Below are 12,884 nucleotides of genomic sequence, written 5' to 3' on the forward strand. Positions count from 1 at the left end.
ACACAAACTGTTTAGACACTGAGAATACTAAAACACAAACAAAACCCTCCAAGCCCAGAATGACTAGGAAGGGACCCAAGGGAACTTTCTGGGGGAGATGGGGACGTTTTATGTCATGATGGGGGCCATGATACCTGGGCTACACGGGTATAACCACTGGTCAAAACTGTATAACTAGGACTAATGTATTTCAATGTAAATTTTACCTAAAATAAAAAGAACTCTAATGATGATGATGATAATCATCATCATCACAGAGACTGAGTGGGGAGTTAGGTGAAGGTTCAGATGATACAAGAGTGGCAGAATATTGAAAACAAAGCCGAGAGAAGGGTACAGGGGGCTTCACTATACTACTGTTTCCTTTGAATGTGCCAGAAATGTTCCTAATAAAAAGTTAAAAAACAGACAAACCCTGACCTCCCTTACTTACCAAAAAACAGATGAAACCCTTCTCCTTCCTGCCTCCTCACTACTGGTTCAAGTAAAACTGGACTATGACCTCACCCAGTCATGTTCGGGGGTGGTGCAGTGGAGGGACTCTTTCAAGTAACACACACCTTCCCACACCCCACTGACGTCAAATCACTAATAAACCACTCCCACTGCTGAATCTGTAGATGTTTCAGGTATGCTGCACTGAAAAAATTCCACAGAGTTTGCCGCCATCTTTCTACTCAAAGGTTTCTTGCCTCTAAGCTTCTAATGAACAACTAGAAACTCAAATATCAGAGCTATTCTTTAAGGGGTATTTTAGAACCCACAGCTGTATGTAATACTGAAAAAAGTGTCGGCTGAAGCATGCGAGAGTTTACACCATTCTTGGTCATCTTCACTCCGTCCCTAAGTCAAACCTGAGGCTGCGGGTCTGCTGGGAGGTCACAGCTGAGGACCTGGGGGCATCCCGCCTCTCCCTGCCTTTAAAACACAAAGTATCTTTCTTATGATCTTAAAATACTCAATGAAGGAATATTTTATTTTTGGAATATTCTTGGGAAATGGAAAAGTACAAAAAAGAATTTAACAAATGAGCTCGTTACACCACACACTGGTAACTTTTTCTTGTAAGTACAATATCTTTGTAAATTACCTTGTTCAAATCAGGATTTTACCGCAATCGTTCTAGGACCGGAGTTTCTAAAATATTATGTTGTGAACATTCTCACATTATTTAATATTATTTAAACCATGATTTTAATGGAGATTTAATATTCCACCTTGTAGATACACCGTAAATTATTTAACTATTCCCACAGTGCTGGATTTAGGTTGTTTCCTTCATTTTGTTTTTTTACATCACGTGAATACCCTTCGATCTCTGACACCATTTCTGATTCTCTTCTAAAGATAGCACTCCGGAGGGTATAGATATTTAAGAATCCCAGAATATACCTGCCCATTTACCCTCTAGAAAGGCTGTGCCAACTGAAGCTCTCCTCAGAGTTTTTGGAAGGCCCCCTGTACATCAGTGTGGCACTGATTATTACCATAAAAAGTTTTCCCTAATTGGACAGGCAAAAACTCTTACCCTAATTTCTGTAACTGTTAGTGAGGTCAGACTATTTTCTATTTGCTCAGTTATCTGCATTTCTTCTATGAACTGCTGTTTTTACCTATTATCTTTTTTTTTTAAGAAGGATTAATATGGGATAAGAGAACTCTATAAGAAAAGGAATGAAAAAACATATGAACTCCATTAGTTGGGAAACTGACAAAAAGAGTTTGATCCAAACTCAGATTATTTAACCTACTTTCAAAGGAAATATAAGCATCTAAGTACAAAATATTTAAAAATTTAACATTTATTATTTTTGTGAAAACAAAGTTAAAAAAGAATTATTTCTAAAAACCAAAATGTAAAGTAATTTAGAAAGCCTACTCTTGGCAGGAATATGTGGTATAAATTAATTAGTAAAAAGGTAAAAACTATAAAATGGAAATAAATTTTAAGATAACTTTATTTCTTGTTATTCATTAAAATAAAAGTTCCACAGATTATAAATCTTATACAACACACACACAGAACCTGAATATGTTGTCTTCCAAATTTGTACAATGCTAACTTGGCAAAATAACTCTACAGCAGACTGGTTCATTGGTCACACTTTCTAAGGCAGTGTTTTTCAATACGGTAGCATTCTATTACTGAATCAGAAAAGGGACATCTTTTTACAATCTGTAGAAAGAATTCATTGGTGGAACGGTCTCAATTTTAAGATTTTCCCTATACATTCTTCTAAATTGTATACTTATAAAACACTGTCTGTAGCACACCTAGCATAAAATAGCAGAAGTCTATGCATATTCATCACAAGAATGTGTATAATCATGAAGTGCTGCTCTTAGGCTATCACCTAAACAAAGATGACAGAATCCAAAAGGAATAATTCAAATATCTGGAAAAATGGAAATTAACACAAAATTAAGGATGTGATGAGCATTTTTATCAGTTACTCTAGTAACGGATGAGTTACACTGGGAAAGTCCACTTGAAAGTGGTGTTTGAGACAAAGGATGTGGTGACCAGGTTCCCAGTACAATTCACACACAGTGGTTCCTGCTGCAGAACCACAGACCACAGAACTACCTTCTCTGTTCATGTTGTCAGGGGCAAATAAATGCTAATTCTAACAGTGATGCTTTGAACACGTTTCCTCTGTTCCACTCTCTATCAGAACAACAAGGAGCAAGTTCCACCTGCCTAATTCCCTCCCTGTCCCAAGGGACTACACAGGTGCTTGAGAAGAAGTGTAAATAGGTTGCAACGTAGAAGGAAACCATGCTTGAGGCAGCTGCTTCCCACAGGGAGCAGCTGGTCAGAGATCTGGGATGAGGTTGGGGTAGGGAGAAAGAGTCTTCACTTTGTTCATAAATTCATTAATTAAGATCTGCCGCCATGGTTTCTTCTGGTGAATTGATACATGATTTATTCTGATATGAATAAGCCTATTTTGAATTCACTAGATACATCTTGTTAATGCCCTAATGAGTTCTGTTGTTACTTCTGTAGAGTTGAGTGTACATCCCTCCACCCCCAAAATACATGCTGTTTTTCTCTCTCCCTTTTAGAAAGCTGCCTAGATAACCTTCCCCCACATTTGCCATATATAATTATGGCAATGATGAGGCAATTACTATCAGGCTTGACTCTCTAATCTGAGGTACATTTAATAAGCAGAAACACCCTTATTTAATGTCCACATGTGATCCACAGGCAAGTTTTCATGACAAATTACCATTTCATTTATAATTTAGCTGGTTAGAAAGTACAAAAGAACTGTGTAATTTTCTTCAAAAGAATCATACCTTGTGATCTTCAATCTCTTGTTCTTTCAATAGTCGCTGCAGGTCATCCATATCATTATGGTTAAATAGCTTAATGTCACTACGTGATGCCTGTAATCCCTTCTGAATAGCAAAGCAGGCAGCTTTATCTCTGCAAGGAAGAAAGACCCACCAAATTGGGGTTTAAAGGGTCTTGTCAACATTCTCAGAAAAGGAATGCTTGCTTTTGTAAGCTAACCAACATCCACTTGTTAAACTGAACATGGCAAATAAATAAAACATGTTTGAACATTAATATATTATTGTTTGCACTTCACTCTGCAAACCTTTCCACATAACTACCATACTGATTCTGTTCCACGAAGCAAACTCTTGCCATATTTTGACCTCTGAGAAATCAGCATGCATCTTACTATACAGATGGCATATTAGTTTATTCAAAGTACTTTTCTCTTTCTGAAAAATAAATGAAATATTGGTGCATCTCACCATCAGTGGCATCTCTGATTTGACTGGCCACCACTCTGCCATTACTTTGCCATCAAAAGGAATACTGGGTTACTGACTCCACATAACCCAGGGGAGAACTCTGAGTCATGCAGATTAATCTTCAGTAAGATCTCCTAAATTGAGTTAATGGGGGGCAGGATATATTTCTTAAATTAAGTGTATTATTTAAAAGTACATGCAACACTTCTGCTTCTGAGAAAATAGACATAGTTTCCCTATTTTTCTCACTGGGTATAACCAAAAATCCTGGACATTATGTATAAGACAAACATAAGATGATGCTGAAAAATGGAGAGAAAAGGCAGACCAGCGAGGGATCTGAGAAATGACATGAAACAAGTTCCTGGATTTTCCTAACTTGGAACTGATGCAGCTGGCAAACTGGAAATGCCAACAGGCGAGACAGAAAAGCTCTGACAAAAGTCTGCTCTCTGTAGCCAAAGGGACAGGAAAGGGGGCAGCCCAGCAAAGGTCTCTACTGCAGCCAAACCACAGAAAAACCTGGGCCTGTCCCCTCCACACTAGCAAAGGCTGAGAGGGGGACCCAGACTCTAGCCTTCATGACGCCATAACAAGGCTCCCCAATACCCCTGTGGGAGCTGTCAGAGAAGGGAGCCAGAACTTGTATCTCCGTTGGGTAGTAACAAGTGGCTCCCACTGTGGTGTTAGTGAAGACCATGTGGAGAGACCTAACTTCCAATCTCCTGCAGGGAGAGACACTCTCCCCTGCCTATGCTTAGGCTGTGTTAGGGGAGGCTCACACAAGAGTAGGACTCTCACCAACAACCAGAATAAATGAAAATAACCCCACCTCAGTGTCAGTGGAGGCCCCGTGGGGACCCTGGACTTGTACTTCCACCTGACAATAATGAGGCAGCAGTGCCCCCCTGCCCTTGTTGGAAGACTGTCAGAGAAAGCCAATTCAAACAGAAAGTTTAAATAAAGCATAAACTATAACAGCATAATATGAAACTGTTCATGTTTCACTTGTCATACCAATAACCAGAAAATATCAAACAATGAAAAAAAAAAGAAAAAAAACAATTAACAAATGCCAGTACTAAGATGACAGAGTTGTCAGGATCTGATAATGACTTTAAAACAGTCATGATAAAAATGTTTCATGAGGGTGAACCAAGATGGCGGAGTAGAAGGACGTGCTCTCACTCCCTCTTGCGAGAACACCAGAATCACAACTGGCTGCTGGACAATCATTGACAGGAAGACCCTGGACTTCACCAAGGAGGATACCCCACGTCCAAGGACAGAGGAGAAGCCACAGTGAGACGGTAGGAGGGGCGCAATCAGAGTAAAATCAAATCCCATAACTGCTGGGTGGGTGACTCACAGACTGGCGAACACTTATACCACAGAAGTCCACCCACTGGAGTGAAGGTTCTGAGCCCCACGTCAGGCTTCCCAACCTGGGGGTCCGGCAACGGGAGGAGGAATTCCTAGAGAATCAGACTTTGAAGTCTAGTGGGAATTGATTGCAGGACTGTGACAGGACTGGGGGAAACAGAGACCCCACTCTTGGAGGGCACACACAAAGTAATGTGTGCATCGGGACCCAGGGGAAGGAGCAGTGACCCTGGGGGAGACTGAACCACACGTACCTGCTGGTGTTGGGGGGGTCTCCTGCAGGGGCAAGTGGTGGCTCTGTTTCACCGTGGGGATAAGGACACTGGCAGCAGAGGTCCTGGGAAGTTCTCCTTGGCGTGAGCCCTCCCAGAGTCTGCCATTAACCCCACCAAAGAGCACGGGTAGGCTCCAGTGTTGGGTTGCCTCAGGCAAAACAACCAACAGGGAGGGAACCCAGCCCCACCCATCAACAGTCAAGTGGATTAAGGTTTTACTGAGCTCTGACCGCCACACCAACAGGGAGGGAACCCAGCCCCACCCATCAACAGTCAAGTGGATTAAGGTTTTACTGAGCTCTGACCGCCACAGCAACAGTCAGCTCTACCCACCACCATAGCCTCCCATCAAGCCTCTTAGATAGCCTCAACCACCAGAGGGCAGACAACAGAAGCAAGAAAAACTACAATCCTGCAGCCTGTGGACCAAAAACCACAGTTACAGAAAGACAGAGAAGATGAAAAGTCAGAGGCCTATGTACCAGATGAAGGAACAAGAAAAAACCCCAGAAAAACAACTAAATGAAGTGGAGATAGGCAACCTTCCAGAAAAAGAATTCAGAATAATGATAGTGAAGATGATCCAGGACCTCGGAATAAGAATGGAGGCAAAGATTGAGAAGATGCAAGAAATGATTAACAAAGACCTAGAAGAATTAAAGAACAAACAAACACAGATGACCAATACAATAACTGAAATGAAAAATACACTAGAAGGAATCAATAGCAGAATAACTGAGGCAGAAGAACGGATAAGTGACCTGGAAGACAGAATGGTGGAATTCACTGCTGCGGCACAGAATAAAGAAAAAAGAATGAAAAGAAATGAAGACAGCCTAAGAGACCTCTGCGACAACATTAAACGCAACAACATTCGCATTATAGGGGTCCCAGAAGAAGAGAGAGAGAAAGGACCAGAGAAAATATTTGAAGAGATTATAGTCGAAAACTTCCCTAACATGGGAAAGGAAATAGCCACCCAAGTCCAGGAAGCGCAGAGAGTCCCATACAGAATAAACCCAAGGAGAAACACGCCGAGACACATAGTAATCAAAGTGGCAAAAATTAAAGACAAAGAAAAATTACTGAAAGCAGCAAGGGAAAAACGACAAATAACATACAAGGGAACTCCCATAAGGTTAACAGCTGATTTCTCAGCAGAAACTCTGCAAGCCAGAAGGGAGTGGCATGATATACTTAAAGTGATGAAAGGGAAGAACCTACAACCAAGATTACTCTACCCAGCAAGGATCTCATTTAGATTTGATGGAGAAATCAAAAGCTTTACAGACAAGCAAAAGCTAAGAGAATTCAGCACCACCAAACCAGCTCTACAACAAATGCTAAAGGAACTTCTCTAAGTGGGAAACACAAGAGAAGAAAAGGACCTACAAAAACAAACCCAAAAGAATTAAGAAAATGGTCATAGGAACATACATATCGATAATTACCTTAAACGTGAATGGATTAAATGCCCCAACCAAAAGACATAGACTGGCTGAATGGATACAAAAACAAGACCCATATATATGCTGTCTACAAGAGACCCACTTCAGACCTAGGGACACATACAGACTGAAAGTGAGGGGATGGAAAAAGATATTCCATGCAAATGGAAATCAAAAGAAAGCTGGAGTAGCTATACTCATATCAGATAAAATAGACTTTAAAATAAAGAATGTTACAAGAGACAAGGAAGGACACTACATAATGATCCAGGGATCAATCCAAGAGGAAGATATAACAATTATAAATATATATGCACCCAACATAGGAGCACCTCAATACATAAGGCAACTGCTAACAGCTATAAAAGAGGAAATCGACAGTAACACAATAATAGTGGGGGACTTTAACACCTCACTTACACCAATGGACAGATCATCCAAAATGAAAATAAATAAGGAAACACAAGCTTTAAATGACACAATAGACCAGATAGATTTAATTGATATATATAGGATATTCCATCCAAAAACGGCAGATTACACGTTCTTCTCAAGTGCGCACGGAACATTCTCCAGGATAGATCACTCTTGGGTCACAAATCAAGCCTAAGTAAATTTAAGAAAATTGAAATCATATCAAGCATCTTTTCTGACCACAACGCTATGAGATTAGAAATGAATTACAGGGAAAAAAACATAAAAAAGACAAACACATGGAGGCTAAACAATACGTTACGAAATAACCAAGAGATCACTGAAGAAATCAAACAGGAAATCAAAAAATACCTAGAGACAAATGACAATGAAAACACGACGACCCAAAACCTATGGGATGCAGCAAAAGCGGTTCTAAGAGGGAAGTTTATAGCTATACAAGCCTACCTAAAGAAACAAGAAAAATCTCAAGTAAACAATCTAACCTTACACCTAAAGAAACTAGAGAAAGAAGAACAAACAAAACCAAAAGTTAGCAGAAGGAAAGAAATCATAAAGATCAGAGCAGAAATAAATGAAATAGAAACAAAGAAAACAATAGCAAAGATCAATAAAACTAAAAGTTGGTTCTTTGAGAAGATAAACAAAATTGATAAGCCATTAGCCAGACTCATCAAGAAAAAGAGGGAGAGGACTCAAATCAATAAAATCAGAAATGAAAAAGGAGAAGTTACAACAGACACCGCAGAAATACAAAACATCCTAAGAGACTACTACAAGCAACTTTATGCCAATAAAATGGACAACCTGGAAGAAATGGACAAATTCTTAGAAAGGTATAACCTTCCAAGACTGAATCAGGAAGAAACAGAAAATATGAACAGACCAATCACAAGTAATGAAATTGAAACTGTGATTAAAAATCTTCCAACAAACAAAAGTCCAGGACCAGATGGCTTCACAGGTGAATTCTATCAAACATTTAGAGAAGAGCTAACACCCATCCTTCTCAAACTCTTCCAAAAATTGCAGAGGAAGGAACTCTCCCAAACTCATTCTATGAGGCCACCATCACCCTGATAGCAAAACCAGACAAAGACAGTACCAAAAAAGAAAATTACAGACCAATATCACTGATGAATATAGATGCAAAAATCCTCAACAAAATACTAGCAAACAGAATCCAACAACACATTAAAAGGATCATACACCACGATCAAGTGGGATTTATCCCAGGGATGCAAGGATTCTTCAATATACGCAAATCAATCAATGTGATACACCATATTAACAAATTGAAGAATAAAAAACATATGATCATCTCAATAGATGCAGAAAAAGCTTTTGACAAAAGTCAACACCCATTTATGATAAAAACTCTCCAGAAAGTGGGCATAGAGGGAACCTACCTCAACATAATAAAGGCCATATATGACAAACCCACAGCAAACATCATTCTCAATGGTGAAAAACTGAAAGCATTTCCTCTAAGATCAGGAACGAGACAAGGATGTCCACTCTCACCACTATTATTCAACATAGTTCTGGAAGTCCTAGCCACGGCAATCAGAGAAGACAAAGAAATAAAAGGAATACAAATTGGAAAAGAAGAAGTAAAACTGTCACTGTTTGCGGATGACATGATACTATACATAGAGAATCCTAAAACTGCCACCAGAAAACTGCTAGAGCTAATGAATGAATATGGTAAAGTTGCAGGATACAAAATTAATGCACAGAAATCTCTTGCATTCCTATACACTAATGATGAAAAATCTGAAAGAGAAATTATGGAAACACTCCCATTTACCATTGCAACAAAAAGAATAAAATACCTAGGAATAAACCTACCTAAGGAGACAAAAGACCTGTATGCAGAAAACTATAAGACACTGATGAAAGAAATTAAAGATGATACCAACAGATGGAGAGATATACCATGGTCTTGGATTGGAAGAATCAACATTGTGAAAATGAGTATACTACCCAAAGCAATCTACAGATTCAATGCAATCCCTATCAAATTACCAATGGCATTTTTTACAGAGCTAGAACAAATCATCTTAAAATTTGTATGGAGACACAAAAGACCCCGAATAGCCAAAGCAGTCTTGAGGCAAAAAAATGGAGCTGGAGGAATCAGACTCCCTGACTTCAGACTATACTACAAAGCTACAGTAATCAAGACAATATGGTACTGGCACAAAAACAGAAACATAGATCAATGGAATAAGATAGAAAGCCCAGAGATTAACCCACGCACCTATGGTCAACTAATCTATGACAAAGGAGGCAAAGATATACAATGGAGAAAAGACAGTCTCTTCAATAAGTGGTGCTGGGAAAACTGGACAGCTACATGTAAAAGAATGAAATTAGAACACTCCCTAACACCATACACAAAAATAAACTCAAAATGGATTAGGGACCTAAATATAAGACTGGACACTATAAAACTCTTAGAGGAAAACATAGGAAGAACACTCTTTGACATAAATCACAGCAAGATCTTTTTTGATCCACCTCCTAGAGTAATGGAAATAAAAACAAAAATAAACAAGTGGGACCTAATGAAACTTCAAAGCTTTTGCACAGCAAAGGAAACCATAAACAAGACGAAAAGACAACCCTCAGAATGGGAGAAAATATTTGCAAATGAATCAACGGACAAAGGATTAATCTCTAAAATATATAAACAGCTCATGCAGCTCAATATCAAAGAAACAAACACCCCAATCCAAAAATGGGCAGAAGACCTAAATAGACATTTCTCCAAAGACGACATACAGACGGCCACGAAGCACATGAAAAGATGCTCAACATCACTAATTATTAGAGAAATGCAAATCAAAACTACAATGAGGTATCACCTCACTCCTGTTAGAATGGGCATCATCAGAAAATCTACAAACAACAAATGCTGGAGAGGGTGTGGAGAAAAGGGAACCCTCTTGCACTGTTGGTGGGAATGTAAATTGATACAGCCACTATGGAGAACAATAGGGAGGTTCCTTAAAAAACTAAAAATAGAATTACCATATGACCCAGCAATCCCACTACTGGGCATATACCCAGAGAAAACCGTAATTCAAACAGACACATGCACCCGAATGTTCACTGCAGCACTATTTACAATAGCCAGGTCATGGAAGCAACCTAAATGCCCATCAACAGACGAATGGATAAAGAAGTTGTGGTACATATATACAATGGAATATTACTCAGCCATAAAAAGGAACGAAATTGAGTCATTTGTTGAGACGTGGATGGATCTAGAGACTGTCATACAGAGTGAAGTAAGTCAGAAAGAGAAAAACAAATATCGTATATTAATGCATGTATGTGGAACCTAGAAAAATGGTACAGATGAGCCAGTTTGCAGGGCAGAAGTTGAGACACAGATGTAGAGAATGGACATATGGACACCAAGGGGGGAAAACTGCGGTGAGGTGGGATGGTGGTGTGCTGAATTGGGCGATTGGGATTGACATGTATACACTGATGTGTATAAAACTGATGCCTAATAAGAACCTGCAGTATAAAAAAACAAACAAAACAACTAATACTAAACTTTCATTGGGTTATTTGTATGGAAATATGTTAATATAAATGTTTCAGACATTACATGAAATTTCTAAAAATCTTATATTTGTATTTGTATGGAAATATGTTAATATAAATGTTTCAGACATTACATGAAATTTCTAAAAATCTTATATTTGTATTTGTATGGAAATATGTTAATATAAATGTTTCAGACATTACAGGAAACTTCTCAAAATCTTATATGTTCTGGTATAATGTTATAATAATCCTAGTTATTACTTTAAAATGTATATCTCAGAAATAACTAATTTTCTTGTCAACTGCATTATTATGAACTTTCATCAAATCTTTAACCATGGTCATTTTTAAGTCTTTTGTCATTTACAGACAGTTCTGGGTGTACTCTGATGAATTTGCAAATATGTTCCTATAAAAGGGTTTCATCTTCAAGAAATTCATGGAAAAGGCTCTGACAAGTACAGGTTTCTGGTAACTGACTGTACTGCTGAACTGAATGAATAAGCATTTTCAGAACTCTAATGAAAAACTGATGAACTCATAACAGTGCTAAAAAAAGATCAAGATGAAAAAAAAATTAATTACATGGGACTGAGTGAACTGATGAGGATGAGTATAATTTTTGTGACTTTCTGTCTGTCTGAATTAAAAAAAAAAATCCCACAAGGACTCAGAGGCAAAGAATATACAAATCAATTTTCACTGCAAAGTAAAGGAGCTGTTACAGTGGAGGATTACTGGACTGAATGTCAATATTATGACATAGTATGAGTGTGTTTCATGTTTGGTAATTGCAATCATTGTTGCTTTTGTTGTGGTCATCCATGTACAATGCTTGGTGTCAGTCTATTTATCTCTTGTAAAAATAAAATAGAGTGTGAAAAAAAAATGTTTCATGAGTAATTATGAACATGCTTGAAACAAATCAAAAAACAGGAAGCTGCAGCAGAGAAAAAGAAGATACAAAGAAGAATCCTGTGGGGATATTAGAACTAAAAAGCAAAATAGTCAAAAGAAAAAGCATAGTGGATGAATTCAGCAGCAGAATGGAGAGAGGAAAGAATCAGTGAGCTGAAAGATGTAACAGTAGAAATCAAGTCAATGTAAATCGCAGAGAGAAAGTAGACTAGAAAGAAAAGAACAGTCTCAGGGACCTGTGAGACTACAGTAAAATATGCAACATTCAAGTCTGTAGAGTTCTAAAGAACAGAATGAGGGTGGGACTAAAAAGGTACTTAAAGAAATAATGGCTGAAAACCTATAGATTAAAGAAGAGGCGTAAAACTATAGATTAAAGAAGCTGAGCAAAATTCTTGCAGGTAAACCCAAACAAATAAATGCCAATACAATTACAGTCAAACTTCTGAAAACGAATGACAAAGAAAAAAATCTTGAAATCAGCACAAGAAAAATGACACCTTACATGTAAGAGAAAAGCAATTTGAGTGACAGTAGATTTCTCATCAGAAACCACGAACACCAGAAAAAAGTGTCCCAATGTATTTCAAATGCTGAAAAAAAAAGACCTGGCAACCAAGAATCCAAAACTAGCAAAAATATCCTTTAGGAATGAGGGGGAGAAGACATTCTCAGTTGAAAAAAAAACTAAGAGACTCTATCCCAAGCTGACTTCCCCTAAAGGAATGGCTAGAGAAAGCTCTCCACATAGAAAAAATAAATAAATAAAAGAATCTTAGATTATCAGGAAGGAAGAAAGAATACTGTAAAAAGTATGAACAAACACACTAGGCTCTTCTTCCCCTCTTGAGTTTTCTAAGTCATTGCGGATGGTTAAAGTAAAAATTATAACACTATCTGATGTGGTTCTCAAAGTGTTTACAGGAAATACTTAAAACAACTGTATTATAAATAAGGAGAGTAAGGGGATGTAAAGGAAGATAAAGGATTCTATAACTGAACTGGTAAAATAACACCAGTAGAATGTGATAACTTATGCGTACATACAACATCATACTTACAGCAATGACTAAAAAACTATACAAAG

The 12,884-nt window shown here is 38.1% G+C and overlaps 1 pseudogene; it reads right to left on the reverse strand.

The window, feature by feature from the left end:
• LOC102998165 (serine palmitoyltransferase 1-like) overlaps positions 1 to 12,884 on the reverse strand; it is a 61,621-nt pseudogene that overhangs the window by 20,892 nt on the left and 27,845 nt on the right.

The sequence above is a fragment of the Balaenoptera acutorostrata genome, unplaced genomic scaffold, assembly GCF_949987535.1.
Source record: "Balaenoptera acutorostrata unplaced genomic scaffold, mBalAcu1.1 scaffold_534, whole genome shotgun sequence".
NCBI classification, from domain to species: domain Eukaryota; kingdom Metazoa; phylum Chordata; class Mammalia; order Artiodactyla; family Balaenopteridae; genus Balaenoptera; species Balaenoptera acutorostrata.